Source organism: Petaurus breviceps, unplaced genomic scaffold, assembly GCF_028583685.1.
Source record: "Petaurus breviceps papuanus isolate PSGF00001 unplaced genomic scaffold, PetGlider_PUasm1.0 126, whole genome shotgun sequence".
NCBI lineage: Eukaryota > Metazoa > Chordata > Mammalia > Diprotodontia > Petauridae > Petaurus > Petaurus breviceps.
The window spans coordinates 3,232,740-3,248,769 of NW_027185655.1; the positions used below are offsets into that span (position 1 = coordinate 3,232,740).

Genomic DNA, 16,030 nt, shown 5'->3' on the forward strand with positions numbered 1-16,030 from the left:
AGAGAGAGAGAGAGAGAGAGAGAGAGACAGACAGACAGACAGACAGACAGACAGACAGAAAGAGAGGTCCTTACTCTTATTTTAGGGTTGTCAATCCAATCATTTGGACTTCAAAGGGAGCTGCTTGGCAGATGTGTATATTAAATGCCAGCTGTTTGTTTCCATGTGATTTTCTGTCTCAAAGGAACCTGCCACCCTACAAACACAAAGAAGAGGTCTGTGTGGAAGGTAATGAATAGACAAGCTTGGACCAGGACCCATTGAAAGGAAGAGGCCTTCAAGTTAATGCAACAGTTAGGTCCAGGAGATTCAGGCGGTAGCACAGCTTTCTAAACCAGTCCACCATCTAGGACTATTCATACTTCAAAGAGGCAGGGAGGAGCCAGCAGCAGTAGCCACAGTTAATGATACAAAAGAACAAGGGCCCGTCTATGTGTTTGGGAGGTGTCCGGTGTGAGACAGACAGGTGGATTAGCAGCAAGTCAGGGACAAAGGACTTTTTATGCAAAGAGAAATCTGCATTCATTCTTGATTTCATTTCCTAAAAAGACACTGATTTTAAAATTTAAAGCCAAGTGCAGGAATTCTGGTGGCTTAGCAGCTCATGGAAGCTTTTCCTCTTTGCTTCTAAAGAGTGGCAATCATTTCCCATATTAGGGTCTTGCTTCCATGGGAGAATTTTTGTAGGAGGAAGAGGATGGAACTTTGGCCTGGGGTTATCCAATGTGGTTTTCACAATTGACTTTTTAATATAACTATGGAGCTAGAAAGACCCTTGTGGGTCATTTAGTTCAACCCTTCATTTGGCAGGCAGGGAAACTAAGGCCTGGTGAGATAAAGAGACTAGAGCCAGGTTTCTGCAGGTAGAAGGAAGCAGAACTGGGCTTCAAAAGGAGGCCTTCTGATTTGAAATTTTGTTATTTATATTGCAGCTCACTGATATATATGTATATATGTATATGTATATATCAGCAAAAATGCTTGCTTGGTTTTCTATCTGAAACATTGTCTGAAGTTGTTCCAGAAGGGAGATATTTTAGTGATCCAGTGATGATATTATAGAATTTTAGGTCTCAAAAGGACTTCAGAGATTTCCTAGTCTTACTTCATCATATTTCAACGGTCTAGAGAAGTCAGGTGACTTGGCCTCCCCTGATTCTGCAAGATATTATCTCTCCTAGAACATTCCTTAGAGAAACAGTATAGTGTCCATTGGACTTGGAATGAGAGGAACACAGCTCCAAGTCTTGCCTTGTGTGACCCTGGGAAATTATTTTTTCTTCTCTAGGAGTCAGTTTTTTTGATTTAGAGAATAAAAGTGTTAGTCTAGATATCTTTTTAAAAATTAAAACAAATTTATCAAATGCTTTATTAACTTCCAGTTTACATCATTAATTTCCTCAAGATTTTGAGTTACAAATTTTTCTCCCCATTTTCCCCCTACCCACCACCCCAAAATAGCAATCCCACTGGATATCCCCTCCTCCAATCTACTCTTTCCCATATCTTCTCCCATACCCCCTCTGACTTTCCAATGGGGCACGGTGGACCTCTGCCCCAGTGCCTGTATATCTTATTTCCCAGTTACATGTAAAATAATATTAATAATAGTATATATATATATAAAACATATGATTTTAAAACTTTGAATTCCAGATTCTTTCCCTTCCTTCCTTGTCACCCACCTTTACTGAGAAGATAAGCAATTCAATATATGTTATACATGTGTAGCTATGCAAAACATTTCCATAGTGGATATATTGTAAAAGACTGACTATATTTCCCTCCCTCCTATCCCACCTCACACTTGTTCTATTCTCTGCTTTGATCCTGTCCTTTTGAAAAATTGGGTGCTTCCAACTTCCCTCCCCCCCAGACTGCCCTCCCTTCCATCATACCCCCTCTCATCCCCTTCCCCCTACTCTCCTGTAGGGTGAGATACCCTATTGAGTGTGTATGTCATTTCCTCCCTGAGCCAAATTCAATGAGAATAAGGTCGACCCATTCCCTTTTGCCTTCCTGTTCTTCCCCTCCATTTAACCATTTTCCCTTGCCTCTTCTATATGATAGTCTAGATATCTTAAAGGGGTTTTTCTCGCTCTTAGGATATCCAATCTATAATTTATTTGAAAAAGTTTTGCTTAGTCCCAAATAAATATGTGAATTGGATGAAGATGAGAGCTGGATGGCGTGAAGTGTGGCAACTCAGGAGACATGTGAAACCAGATCAATTCATTTCCCACAGCTTGTGCCAATGTTAGCAGCTTCCAAAAAACAGTGCCTCTCCCTTCATATCAAGAAGAATCATTAATTTTAAGTCTGGGGTGGAAGGAGGGAGCAAGAATTATAAGCCTACCTCAGCCCATCCCGATGAGGAATCTGCAGGTGGGAATTTGTAGTCCTTGGTCTGTAAAGGATACACTGGGGAAGTCTGTAATCGCCAGTTTTGTATCTAACGGTCCTGATTTTTCTGTGCCATTTCAGACTGGTTTTGAGAGTTTGGTGGCCAAAAGTGGTCTCCTCTCTTTTTTTATTAATTGCACTGAGCTGCTGACACAATTCTTTCTTGGGGGGGTTAGTGAGTTTTCTGCAGCAATCTGAGATTCCAATAATGTAATCTAGGTGCCATGCCAGTCTCTGTCATTTGGGACCCTGACTCTAAGATCTCCCTCCACTGTGTTGTTGTTCAGTCATTTCAGTTGAATCTGACTCTTCATGGCCACATTTGGTATTTTCTTAGCAAAGATACTTGAGTGCTTTGCCATTTCCTTCTCCATCTCTTTTTACAGATGAAGAAACTAAGACAAACAGGTTAAGTGACTTGCCCAGGGTCCACATCTAGTAAATAACTGAGTCTGGATTTGAAATCAGGTCTTCCTGACTTCAGGTCCAGTGCCCTATCCACTGATCCACCTAGCTGTTCTACTGTATTAGGCCCTAATTTTTAATTCTCATCACGTGGGATGCTAGTGACATTAGGTAATTTCATAAACTCTACTCCATCAGGAAAGTACTAAGGCATGTAGCTATGTGACCTTGGGTGGGTCATTTATCCTTGGGGTCTCGGTTTCCTCATCTGTAAAATAAGTGGGTCTGACCCTTCTGGCTTTAATGCTATTTCTCTGTGTAAGACGAGGTTTAAAAAATTCTCTTTTACAGAGGCATTACCAGTGTTCTTGATGTTTCTTTCCTTGTTACCACTAGATGGCATATTTTTCTGCCTTTTCCTCTCTTCCTCTCACCATTTTTCTCTTTTCTGTTGACAGTTCGGGGCAAAAGGCTACCGAAGTCTCTAGAGGTGGAAGTGGGTACAGAAGAGTTAATTTCATAGAAGGTCCTTGGTTAAAGGCCAGGGCAGAAATTCATTTGACACCCTGTTACTTGCTATTCTGCTTACAAAAATTTCAAATGACCAATTCTCTTTGGTTTGATGCATCCAACAATTTTGTTAAAATTTCCAAGACTATTGGCCTACATTGTTGTTGTTTTTGAGTAATTTCAATTGTATCTGACTTTCTGTGACCCCATTTAGGGTTTTCTTGGCAAAGATATTGGAGTGATTCGCCATTTTCTTGTCCAGAGCATTTTACAAATAGGAAACTGAGGCAAATAGGATTAGGTGACTTGTCCAGAGTCACAGAGCTAGTAAATGTCTGAGGCCAGATTTGAATTCAGGAAGATGTGTCTTTCTGGCTTCAGGTTTGACACGTTGCATCACCTAGATGCCCCTTGGTCTAGATGTCTTAGTGGAAAATCAACACCTTTCCTATCCATCTATCCATCCATCCATCCACCCACCTACCTATCTACCTATCTTTCTATCTCTCTATATTCATCTCACATCTATTACATAACTGTGGTCACTTCATTGATTCCTGTCAACACCCAACATAGGAGAAAGCCAATCCTTTTGGTCTTAACTCAGGTCAAGGGGCAGCTTAGATTTCAGATCAGAGAAAGGAAAATTCAGCATCTGTGATTTTCCCTGAGGAAAACTGTCAAGAAAAAAACATTCTAATAACAACAGATAATTACTAGGTTAAGTTAATCAATAGATTTTCTGAGAATATAGGCTGGAGTAAGAGTTCCTAGGTTCAAATTCTGATTTTGATACTTAAGTATCCGTATGACTTCGGACAAATCATGATACTGCTCTAAGCCTCAGTTTCCACATCTGTAAAATGAAGGTGTTGGATGAGGTGGCCTCTGAGGTTCTTTCTAGTTCTAGAGTTTTGATCCTATAACATATAACGGTTACTGTATAATGACATATATGAATTGGGCAGCTAGGTGGTACAGTGAATAGAGCACTGGGCCTGAAGTCAGGAAGACGTGAGTTACAACCCACTCTCAGACACTTACTAGCTGGGTAAGCCCTAGGTGAGTCACTTGTCCCTGTTTGACTCAGTTTCCTTATCTGTTAAATGAACTGGAGAAGGAAATGGCAAACTAATATCTTTGGCAAAACCCCAAATGGGGTCATAAAGAGTCAGATGTGACTGAAATGATCCTACAAAAACAACAAATACATGAATCAGTGAACATTCATTTATTGTAGTAAATACCTACAGTGGAGAGAGCATTGGATTTGGAGTTGGAAGACCTGGGTTTCAATCTTACCTCTGCTGCATAGATATGACTTATGTGGCCTCTGGACCTCAGTTTTCTCATCTGTAAAATTAGAGGGTTGGACTAGAAGATGTTCTCTCAAGTACCTTTCCAGCGCTATGATCTATGGTCTAGTACACAGAAAAGAAAGTTGCCATTTTGATGCTGTGAATGGAAATAATGTCTCATTAGTGGTTAAAAGATAATCTCTGCATATTCATTGTGGATGAGGGGCAGCTCACGTCAGGATGCCCATCCAGTCAGGTGAAATGTTTAAATCCTGGATTTCCGAAGGTCATGGTATTAGAACTCAAACTCTGACAGTTTCTACCACATTGAGAAGGCTTTGAGCAGGCAAATGACTTTTCCCCCCGATATCTGAGCTACATATGGAGAGGCAACTGGGTGATGAAATTGTTGGCCATGGTGAACCACAATACAAAAGGCAAGGAACAAGGGCCCCTGGGTCTTGCTCATAGACCTCACAGATGCCTCATACTTATCCACCGTGTATACTTTGAGAACAGAATAAGGAGGTGCTGAATATGAATCACAACACAGAGAAAAAAGAGAGAAACTGATTATACTTACACAGCATACAACTTATCAACCAACAAGCATTTACTAAGTGCTTATTATGCACCAGGCATTAGGGATACAAGTACAAAGAATGAAACAATGCCTACTCTCAATGAGCTTACATTCTAATGGGGAGACAAATACTTATGAAAATATTAAGTGTAATTATAAAGTTAAAATAAATTGCTTAGTTGTTTTTCAGTCTCGTTTTATTCTTCTTGACCTCATCTGTGGTTTTCTTGGCAAAGACATTGGAGTGATTTGCCATTTCCTTTTCCAGCTTATTTTACAGATGAGGTAACTGAGGCAAACAGGGTCACACAGCTAGTAACTATATGAGGCTGGATTTGAACTCAGGCTTAACAGTGTATCTACTGTGCCACTTAGCTGCCCATACATATATCTTCACACAAAGTAGTTAATGATATGACACTATGGAAAGGAGGGCCCTAGTAGTTTGGGGGAGGATCAAGGAAGGACTTGTTTGAAGATGATTCATCTTAAAGGGAGGGAGGGACCCTAGGAGGTAAAAATATTTTTACTCTAGGAGGGAGTGTATTTCAGGCATGGGAGATGGCCAGTGCAAAACCCAGAGTTACTGATATGGGAGTCCTACCTGAAACCAATGTTTGTGTAAACTCAGACCACTGAGTTGTTACAGTAAAGATAGAAATTAGTTAAAAGCCAGAAAATAAAAATAAGAAAAACCAGCAAAAATATATGACATGCAATGAAAATAATTTCATCTTCATCTATTAAAAAAAACTGATGATGGAAAAATGTAATGAAACTGGTAGACAGGACAGATATATAGACTACAATATTTCCATTCACAAGCCTAATCAATGTGAATAAATGGCCAATGTAAACTAATATAAATAAAGACTGCAAAGGCTTAAAAAGAGCCTTAATCATCAAACACTTGGCTTTTTTTGCCAAGTGAAGAGAAATGGAGAGCCAAGGCCAGCATGGATTTAGGATATTATCTAAATGGTCAACAGCTTATGGACAAAGATGGACTAGACTGAAAATACCATTGCTTCATAAAAAAGAGAGAAGCAGGGGATGGTGAAACTAGTTTAAAGAAAGCTTTGGAGAGATTCAACCAAATAAAATCATCCTTACAGATTCCTTTTCATCATTTCAAGATGAGCATGAAGGAGGAGAGTAAGTGGAAGAAAAATGGAAAATTTCTGCAAAAATTTTTTACAACAAACCTTTTTTTTTCTCTGCTGAGGAGAGTGGAAACATCATACTTGGACCCTAACATCATAGTTCCTGATTTGCTCATGGAGGAGATAAAAGTGGCACAAGGGGGGTTGTCTAGGTGGTGCAGTGAATAGAGACTGGCCCTGGAGTCAGGAGGACCTGAGTTCAAATACAGCCTCAGATACTTAACACAAAAAACTAGCCTCATAACCTTGGGCAAGTCACTTAACCCCAACTGCCCTGCCTTCCCCCTCCAAAAAAAAATCCCCCCAAAATGGCACTAAAGAGACAAGGATCGGGAAAAACAGTTGGATTAGATCAAGTCTTAAAAGGTTTTCAAGGTGACAAAACCATGAAGGCATTTCAAAGATCAATTCACAGGGTATCTGTGCCCATTAATGAGATTTAAGATCTTTCTGGCCCATTAATAGGCCTCAAGTGGAGGCCATTAAAGGAAACTTGCTTAGGGAAGGCTTGCTTGTAGGAAGGCTCTCACACCTTTTGTTAATTTTTAATTAGGCACTGAGTCAAGCATTGTGATGTCCTCTGGCTCTAAAAAGGGCATATATACTCTAAGGTTAGCATTTTGCTTTGCAGCTCACACACTGGAAGAGTGTTCTTGTGATTTGACCAGATGAGACTTTGGGTACCCATTAAAAAGCCCTTGGCTTTGAAAAACCCAGATGTTGGTGCTTCTCTCTCTGATAACTATGTATATATTGCCTTGGTCAGACAGTTGGATCTGTCTGTTGATCTGTGCTAATTTCTCAGACAGAATCCCTGTCTGTTGGTTTTAATTTCTCTTCTTGTGTTTTCTCTGAAGTTTAGGGTACTGACTTTCCCCCTGAACTAGTGAATGTAATTAAAAAGATTGTTGATCCCTTAAACAGCTATCTCTCCTAGTAAAGCAGATCTAAGAGCCTGTGCTAGTAGCCATCATGGGTGATATATCCATGTGGTTGCTACAGTATCTGAAGGATAAAATGCCAAAAAATCTTAGGACACATTTATACTCTGCCAATGGCAATGAAGAAACAACCACCACTAACTTATATGCCTACTTTAACATTTACATACAATTTTAATAATAATAATAATCTATACATGTTCTTTTGTGAGGGAACAGGTAGACTTTCACAAATGAAATTCTTATAGTTAGATCACCTCTTTACCATCACACAACTGAATGGAAAACATAGAGAATACAATGTTGTTGCTGTTGATTTGTTTCAGTTGTCTCTGACTTTGTGACCCGATTTCGGTTTTCTTGGCAAAAATCTGGGAGTGGTTTGCCATTTCCTTCTCCAAGAGAATGCAATATCCTAGTTCATTTGTTGATTATTAATGATAAAAAAGCAGTTGATTTGGTTGAGCAAAATGTCGTGTCATAGGTTCTTTTCCAACAAGGAGTTCCCCCCACTCATACATCAAAATTATGTAAAGATGTAATAATTGAGATGAATTTGTTTTGACTACCCTCTAATAATTTAAACAGAAGGAGAATGGACTGGATTGCCTTTGGGAAATTACAAATTTCCTTTAATAGCCCCAAATCCTTCTGGGAAACAAAGGTCCATCTTTTGAAAGAATTAATTTTTGCAGAATAAAGAGTGGGTGTCTCAGACTCAAATAGAGAGGTGCATACTATATGTGAACAGGCTATTTCAGGTAACAACGAACTTTAAAGAAGAACCAATCAACTAATAAGCATTTATTACATGCCTGCTATGTACCAGACACAGGACAGGGATATGAATAATAGCAAAAATCAGTGTCTGCCCTGAAGGGTTTACATCCTAATAGGGGAGACAACATGTACATATACAATTATATATAAGATGGATACAAAATAGTTACAAGGTGGCCTCAGAGGGGAAGGCACTAGCAACCAGGCCAGGCCAGACCAGGAAAGGCTTTCTGCAAATGGTGGTATCTTAGTTGAGTTTTGAAGGAAGCCAGGGATTCGAGGAGGTAGAGCTAGATTGGGAGATTATTCCATGCATGGCTTAGCCATTTCACATAGGATAGCCGGTATAAAGGCATAGAAATTGAGGCTAGGGTGCTGTCTCTATGAAACAACTAATCCAATCTAGCTGGACTATAGTGTTTGGGAGGGTTGCAATGTGTGAGAAAACTTCAAAGATAGCAGTGGGGTGAGGTTGTGAAATACCTGAAACACCATAGTTCATATTGGATCCTAGAGTTATTCAGAAGTTTTGGAGTAGGGAGACACATAAGCCCAAATTTTAGGAAAATCACTTTGGCAGATATCTATGGATGATGGATTGAAATGAGGAAAGAATCCAGCCTGGGAGACCCATTAGAAGGTTATTTCAATTTTCCAGGTAGAAGATGATCAGGGCCTGGGCTAGGGTGGTGGTTGTGAGAGTGGAGACAAAGGTTAGAGTTAGGAGAAAAGTGGTGATAGAAATAACAAGATGTGGCACCAGGATATGTGGAACAACTGAGTTGAGGATGGCATTCGAGGTTATGAAGCTGGACAGCTGAAAGGATGGTGATGCCTTCCACAGGAGTTGGAGAGCCAGACCGGTGTCTTTGGCAAGAAAGATTAAGTTGTGTTAGGCATCTAGGTGGCATGCCAGACCGAATGCTAGAGCTGGAGTCAGACGCTTCCTAGCATGATGACCCTCGACAAATCACTTAACCCCTCTCAGCCTCAGTCTTCTTGTTTGTATAATGGGCATAACACCTATCTCACAGGATCAAATGAGATAATGTGTGTAAAATATACAAATACTAACTATTATCGTCACCATCACAGAGTTGCATATTAAAAGCGCCAGAAGATCTCTAGCATGTCAGATAGAAATAGCCGTGTTGGACAGAAAGGCATGGCCGAACATGGTTCAGAGAGGAGGCTGGGCTGGGCTTGAAGCCCGTATGATGAAGGGAGTGCCTATTGACCCACTGAGGACTCGACTGACGACTTTCAGGCAGCAATCAGTAGGTTATAATATAGTAACTGCGTTGGCATTCTTATTCTTATTATTTTTTTGCTCGGCTGGTTTATTTAACTTTCGCTCTTCTAACAAGTCAAAAGCTGCTTCCAAGCATTTAAGGCAATTAGCCTTGGGACCAATCCAAGAACAAATGATCACTTTGTTGGCTCACCAAACAATCCTTTGATGAGCTAACAGTCCAAGCCAGCAGCCATCAGTTACATAAACAAATGCTATGGTCTAGAACAGAAGTATCAACAAGGCACAGCTAGCTGAGAACTAACCGATGGTCCGGCATCCTCACAGTCCGTATCTTGCAAATCTGGGGTATTATATTCTTGCAAAGAGGCTTAATGGAGTGAACAACCAGTCTTAGGTCGGCAGAGGCAAAGGAAGTAACTGTCAGAAGGACCAAGGAGACAGGCGCGCTCTTAGAGAGACTAAAGACAATTGTAGGGAAGACGAGTGTAAGGAAAGCCAAGAGGCAGCGTGCGGAGGGGGTTCTGGAGTCAGGAGACTAAGCTTCACATTCAATCCCATTTTCCTCAGCTGTAAAATGCTGGTATTGAACTACATGAATACTGAGGTCCCTTCCAACTCTAGAGGTATGAGACCGAGGAGGAAAAGGCAGCAGGGCTGCGAGAATGAGGCAGGATCCCCAGCTGCAAGCTCAGCAGCCGCCACCACCGCCGCCGCCGCCGCCGCCTTCCCCTCTCCGACAAACTGAGCAGAAGTTGCAAAGCCTGCAGGCGAGGTGAGGCAGCCTCCGGCGGCCGGCGAAGCCCCTCCTCCAGTGCCCTGGAAGCCCAGAGCTCCAGTGACGCCCCGAGCAGCAGCAATAGGACAGAGGGGTGGGGTGTTAGGGGAGTGGGGTGGGGTGGGGAGCAGAAAGGAGGGCCGGGCCGAGTCCGGTCTGAGGACGGCTGAGGCTACTCACTGCCTTAAATATGGATCGCAGCCTTGCACTCCCAAAGGCGGCAGCAGCGGCGGCGGCGGTGGCGGCAGCAGCAGCAGCAGCAGCAGCAGCAGCTGGCCTCTGCTCTCTACGACACTCCACGCCAAGCCACGCGCGCCCAGGCCGTGCCCCTGGCCAGGCACCACTGCAGCATGATTAGTTATTGGCAGTCATATCGGTGATCCCAATACATAGGCAGACGCTGCAGAAGGAAACGTAGAGAAGACACGCACGTACACACACACATACACATACACACACACACACATAACACAATCACTCTCCCCCTCCCCCTCACACACACACACACACACACACACACACACACACACACACACACACACACACGGGCGCACACGCGCGCTCGCTCGATCCCGGCTGGCCAGTGGCGAGGCCATCTCCCACCGACCCGCTCCCGGCTTCCAGCCGTGCCAAGCGCCGAGGAGTCCCTTCCCCGGTCCGGTCGTGCCCTCGGCCCTCACCCCCTTCTCCCAGAAGTTGTGACCGCCCGCCCGCCTGCTCCCCTCGGCTCGCCCGGCTCGGCACTGCGTGGTTGTCCGCGGGAGGCTAGTGGAGTAGCACCGAGCGCTGGCCCCGCAGGTTGAAAACTTCCCGTAGCTCCCTCCGGCCGCGCCGCGCGGCGCCCAAGCCGGGGGGCTCCCGGCTCTGCACCCCGCACTCCCCGGAACCACGAGCAGCGGCTGTCCCGGCAGCCCCCGACTCCGCCGCCAAGCTGGAGGAGCGACGGAAGCCCGATCCCAGGAGGTGAGTGCCCAGAGAGCCCTCCAGAGGAGGCGGCGAGCGGTGCGTTCCGCGCGGTGCGGGGCAGACTCCGGGGCCGCGGGCAGGGGCCGGGGCCGGGGCCGGGGCAGAGCGGGAGGACTCGTGGAGGGAGCCGCCGGCTGGGGCTAGCCAGGAAGGGAGCGGATTGGGCGGCAGCAGCAGCAGCTCCAGCCCGGAAAGCGGTCCGGTCTCCGGTCTTAGACCCCGGCAGGACGGCTGGGCTTCTCTTTGGAGATGACCAGGACCCATCCACTCTCGGGGTTGGGGGCGGGGGGAGTGAAAGTCATTTTGGTTGGGGCAAACTGGGAGCGGAATAGTTTTCTTTTTTTAATGGGTAGAAGGTGGGAGGGGAGGGCCAATAGGTGGGTGGTCCTCTTGCCTGTCTGTTTCAATGCCCAGCTAATGATCTGAGACAGCTGTCCCAGTGCCTGAGTGCCCAGCGAACCTGTCAATGGGGGCAGCTCCATAGGAGGCTGGGGTCGGCTGGTTCTGAGCACCAGCCCCGTTGTTTGGAGGTTCACGCCACCGGCCAGTTCGTTCTCATGGAGGCCTTCGGGAATCTCCCTGCCATCTACCTCCAGGGACTGAACGAGCATTCTCTTCGCTCCCTGGCGAGATGAAGGCAGGGGGTGAGTCAGGCAATTTCTCTGGAAGTAAAACGTCCACATATATTTGTGAGTTTTTGAGAGCGGGAGGCCGAGGTTTAACTAGAGTTTCTCGTGTGGGATTCTCCCCCCCCCCCCCCCAGTAGTTTCCTCGACTTTTTGCCAGTTCTTAGTAACAGTTATCAAAAGAAGGCAGTGACCCGGGCCAAGCCGGCAAACTGGCAGCTGCAGTAGCCATCGGGAAAGGACACATTCTCCCTTATGGTAATCTCCACAGTAGTATGTCCACTCTTCTGAAGGTGAAAAGCACGATGATTCTTCTTCTCACCAGTTCCTTATCAAACTTGTGTCTGCACGCTTTCGTTCTTTCCCCTGGCTCTCCATCTAGCTCAAAGCTCAGGATAGGAGTCTTGAGTGAAATGGTCCTCGACAGGCACCGAGAATGCACTAGCTGGAACATTGCTGGTGGTTTTCTTCGCCAAGCTCTTCACATAAGCACCAGGCTCATTTCAGTTCAATTTGACAAGCAATTTTTAAGTGCCTACTGTGTGCAAGGCGATTCTGTTCCCCGTAAACTGAAAGAAACCATCATTCCAGACATTGCACTTCATTTTAATTAAAAAAGGAAGGAAATATGCGTTTATTAAGCACCTACTACGTGCCAGACACTGCTAAACCCTTCACAAATATCTTACTTGATCCTCACAACAACCCTGGGAGGCAGGTGCTATTATTATCTCCATTTCACAGTTGAGGAAACTGAGGCAAGCACTGTGAACCGATTTACCGAAAGTCACACCTCTAGTCAGGGTATGAGACTGAGCTTTTAATCCCCTGAGAGGGAGTAGCTGCAGAGGCATAGGAAAGGAAGTCCTTGCTCACCTGAACATCCCATTCTATTGGATTCACTCTCTTCACTTTTTATTTCTGGGATTTGTGCTGGGAGTGCCTGGCACATAGTAAACATTTAATAAATGCTTGTTGAGTAATTGATATTGGGAAGAAGTAACTTAAATCCTAAAGAGCATTCTAAACTCTTCCTGGTCAAAAGGAGTAGATTTTTTCAATTCCTTCAGAAGAGACAAGGTGATTGGATAATGATTAGGAAGCAAAACTTGAAGTCAGGTGCCTGTTTATTCCATGTCTTACATCACTGAGAAAAAACTCACTTTCATTTTGACTTTAAAAGAAGTTATAGATTTGAGTCTTGTGAAATCCTCACCCAGCATTATTACATTTGAATTCTACCCAGAACTAATAAGTAATGTAAGAACAACACTTTTTTTAAAAAATCAGGACAGGTGATTTCATTGGTGCAGGGAATTGTGAGTGAAGAAATTCCCTCTACCAATGCAGATGGACTCCTGCTTAGTAATTTACTGAGCACCGAGGCTTACCCAGGGCCACAGGGTCAGGATATGTTTCAGAAGTGGGACTTGAAACTAGACCTTCTTAACTCCTGGAACAGCTTTTCCTTCCTTCTCCAAATCATAACAGACTACCTGACTGTAAATAGAGAAATAGTTGCATGGATAGTTGAGGGATAGCCCTCTTCCTTAAGGACCAGAAGAATCATGTTCATAACCCAAATCCTACATATTTATTTTTAAAAAGTAGAAAACCAGACACAAAACCACCCTTGTTTTTAAGAGGTAACCTAGTGCAAAGAACACTGAATCTGCAGTCGGAGAGACCCGGCCTTTGAAATGCGGTCTTGCTATTTCCTACCTGTCTGACCTTGGTCAAATCCCTGTGTATCTATGGGCCTCTATGTAGGTTGGTTTGGGTGATGACCGAGGTCACTTCCAGCTCTGTGTGATCTGTGATCTTCATTTCCCAGAAAGATTCATACAGTCATTTAGAATCTGTTCACTTTTAGAGAATCATAAACGGAACATTTCTGGAAACAAGCTGTTATTAAATTATTTTTCTGATTGTGCTGATTGGCTCTTAGTGGGCCCCCTTGCTCACAGTAATTAGAGTACATTTTTATTTGTTCCGTGTACATGAAATGCTTTTGAATTTTAAAATGTTCATGCTATCTCCAGACTTAATATGAATTGTACAGTCAGCATCCAGGGCACAAAATTTACAGGCAGTAGGGGACATTTTGCTGGTAACCTCACTGTTCTCTCAGCTCTGACAATTACACTTTTTCAAAAGTTACTGATGCCTCATTCTGATAACAAGGGAATATTATCTGGTTGCAGCATGCATCTTAAAGGAAACCAGCACTCTTAAGAAAAAGAGAATACTGTACACATGGGCTTCTAAATCAGTTGCTAATCAGGTTTCTCTGGCTGCCTCTGGGGGTGCTACAGTCCAGAGTTGCTATAGTATTTGAGGTGGAGAGCAAAGCAGGTATTCAGTTGCAAGAATTTCCGGGCTTCATAGAGATACCAATGCCAGCAATAGGCAGCCTGTGTTCAGTTTCAGTTCTTAGAGATTTTTTAAAAGTTTGTTTGGTATTTAGTGAATGAAATCGAGAATTTAAGCTGGTGGATGTGAAGATCTGAGATGAAGGGAAATGGGAAACAGGTTCTCTAGGGATGATGTAGTTAGAAATAACAGTTCTAACAAGCAGTTGATTAACGCTGTATGAAATCATGTTGTGGGCTTGTTTTTTTTGGAGGGACAAAGGGATTAAGCGGGAATTAGTAAGAAGATATGTCTTCATGTTTACTGCATATGATGCTATCCCAAGTGATTTAACACTTGTGATTTACTGGTCTTATCCTTTTTAGGGTCATATAATTATTTAGCAAAGCAAGCATCTATAAATGCCTAGAAAGCTATTAAAATTGCTCAAGAAAACAAACTGTAATTCACTGTATGATACTGTCACTGCTGCTACTTTTCTGGGGATTTGTTTGCAAGGTACAGTTTTTCAGAAATGAGAGTCTTAGCCTTCTCCTGGAGAGTCAGGGTCCTGTTGTCTCAGAGTCAGGAAGTCCTGTGTTCAATTTGCACAGTGGAGACACTCTGTCTATATGATCCTGGTCAGGTCACTTAAGGTCTCTGTGCCCCAGATAACTTCCTTAGGCTGTAAATGGCTAAATAAGAGCTAATAGGTCTTGGTAGAATGAGTTCTGCACTCTTTCTTGGAACCTGAGGGTTTAGTTACATATCCTCCCTGGTCCTACCAAAGTTTTCCCTTATTTAATTCAAATTCTTTAATTAGCTTCTGCTATGTGTGAAGCTTTGTGTTACATTTTGGAGAATCAAAGACAAGAATGAAAGACACATTGACTTCAAGGAGCTTCCCTTCTGTTGAGGTAGAAGGTAGAAGTACAGCAATGATGCTAAAGCATAGTAAACTGAAAATAGAAGAAAATGAGAAAGCAAACAGCTGGGGGGAAGAGGTCCTGGGAAGGCTTAGATGATAAGGCAGTGCCTGAATTGAACCTTGAAGTAAGAGGAAGATTTTGACAGGCATAGACCTGGTACGAGTTACCTCAAAAACAAGTTTTCCATTAAAAAGGTGAATAAATTCAGAAGTTTGTGCCAAGAAATAAAATGCTGATTTTTGTACATAAAGATGACATTGTCTACTGTCAGTAGGAAATGTATTCCTTTGCCTTGTTTTTTCTGGTAGAGAACAATAATAATTTCCCAGACTCACACTCTTGCCTGATCCCTCTGTGTCAACACTACATATGTGAGTAGACACCCACATAGAACATTTCATTTTTTTGAGCTGGCCTCCTGAGCTGTATCTCCTGATGCCATAATGGAGGTTGCTAGGTGACAGTTGGTAAGCGTGCTGGCCTTGGAGGCAGGAAGACTTGAATTCAAACCACTCAGCCTCAGTTTCCTCATCTGTAAAATGGGAAAAATTGTTTTTACTTCCCAGGATTATTGTGAGGATCAAATGAGATAAAATAAACATAGCATTTTTCAGCCCTTAAAGTGCTATGCAAGAGTTGGTTATTATCATTACTGACAAATAGCAATGATGTGTTAAGTCATCAAGGTTATTTGTCTTAATTTTAATTTAAAAAATTGATTCATCCATTTTGTTTAGATAGAACAGATACTTCCTCCTTAATAAAGTACATTTCACCAAATATGGTGTATTGATTGTTAACAGAAAGTCCTTGAACTTTGGTACTTCCAGATTCTGGTATCCAGATCTTGGTTGCCTTGAAACATTGACCAAATCTAAATTTTGAAGCTATTCAATCAGTCAGCAAGCATTTTTTAAATGCTTACCACGTGCTAGGATTTGGGCATATAAAGTCCAAAGCAAAGCAAGTCCCTAACCTCAGGGAGCTTATTTTCCTCTATGTGTGTGTGTGTGTGTGTGTGTGTGTGTGTGTGTGTGTGTGTGT

At 43.1% G+C, this 16,030-nt stretch overlaps 1 protein-coding gene and 1 long non-coding RNA gene across 2 annotated transcripts in view; one reads left to right on the forward strand and one right to left on the reverse strand.

The window, feature by feature from the left end:
* The window catches only part of LOC138163950 (uncharacterized), a 53,964-nt gene extending 43,556 nt beyond the window's left edge, over positions 1–10,408 (reverse strand). The window contains exon 1 of the long non-coding RNA XR_011168966.1: positions 10,294–10,408. This is a non-coding gene — a long non-coding RNA (uncharacterized lncRNA). The remainder of the gene's footprint in view (positions 1–10,293) is intronic.
* A 548-nt stretch (positions 10,409–10,956) lies between these two features.
* Positions 10,957–16,030, forward strand: part of SLC4A4 (solute carrier family 4 member 4) — a 419,170-nt gene continuing 414,096 nt past the window's right edge. The window contains exon 1 of the mRNA XM_069091658.1: positions 10,957–11,076. The gene's annotated coding sequence lies outside the window, so the exon portion shown is untranslated. The remainder of the gene's footprint in view (positions 11,077–16,030) is intronic.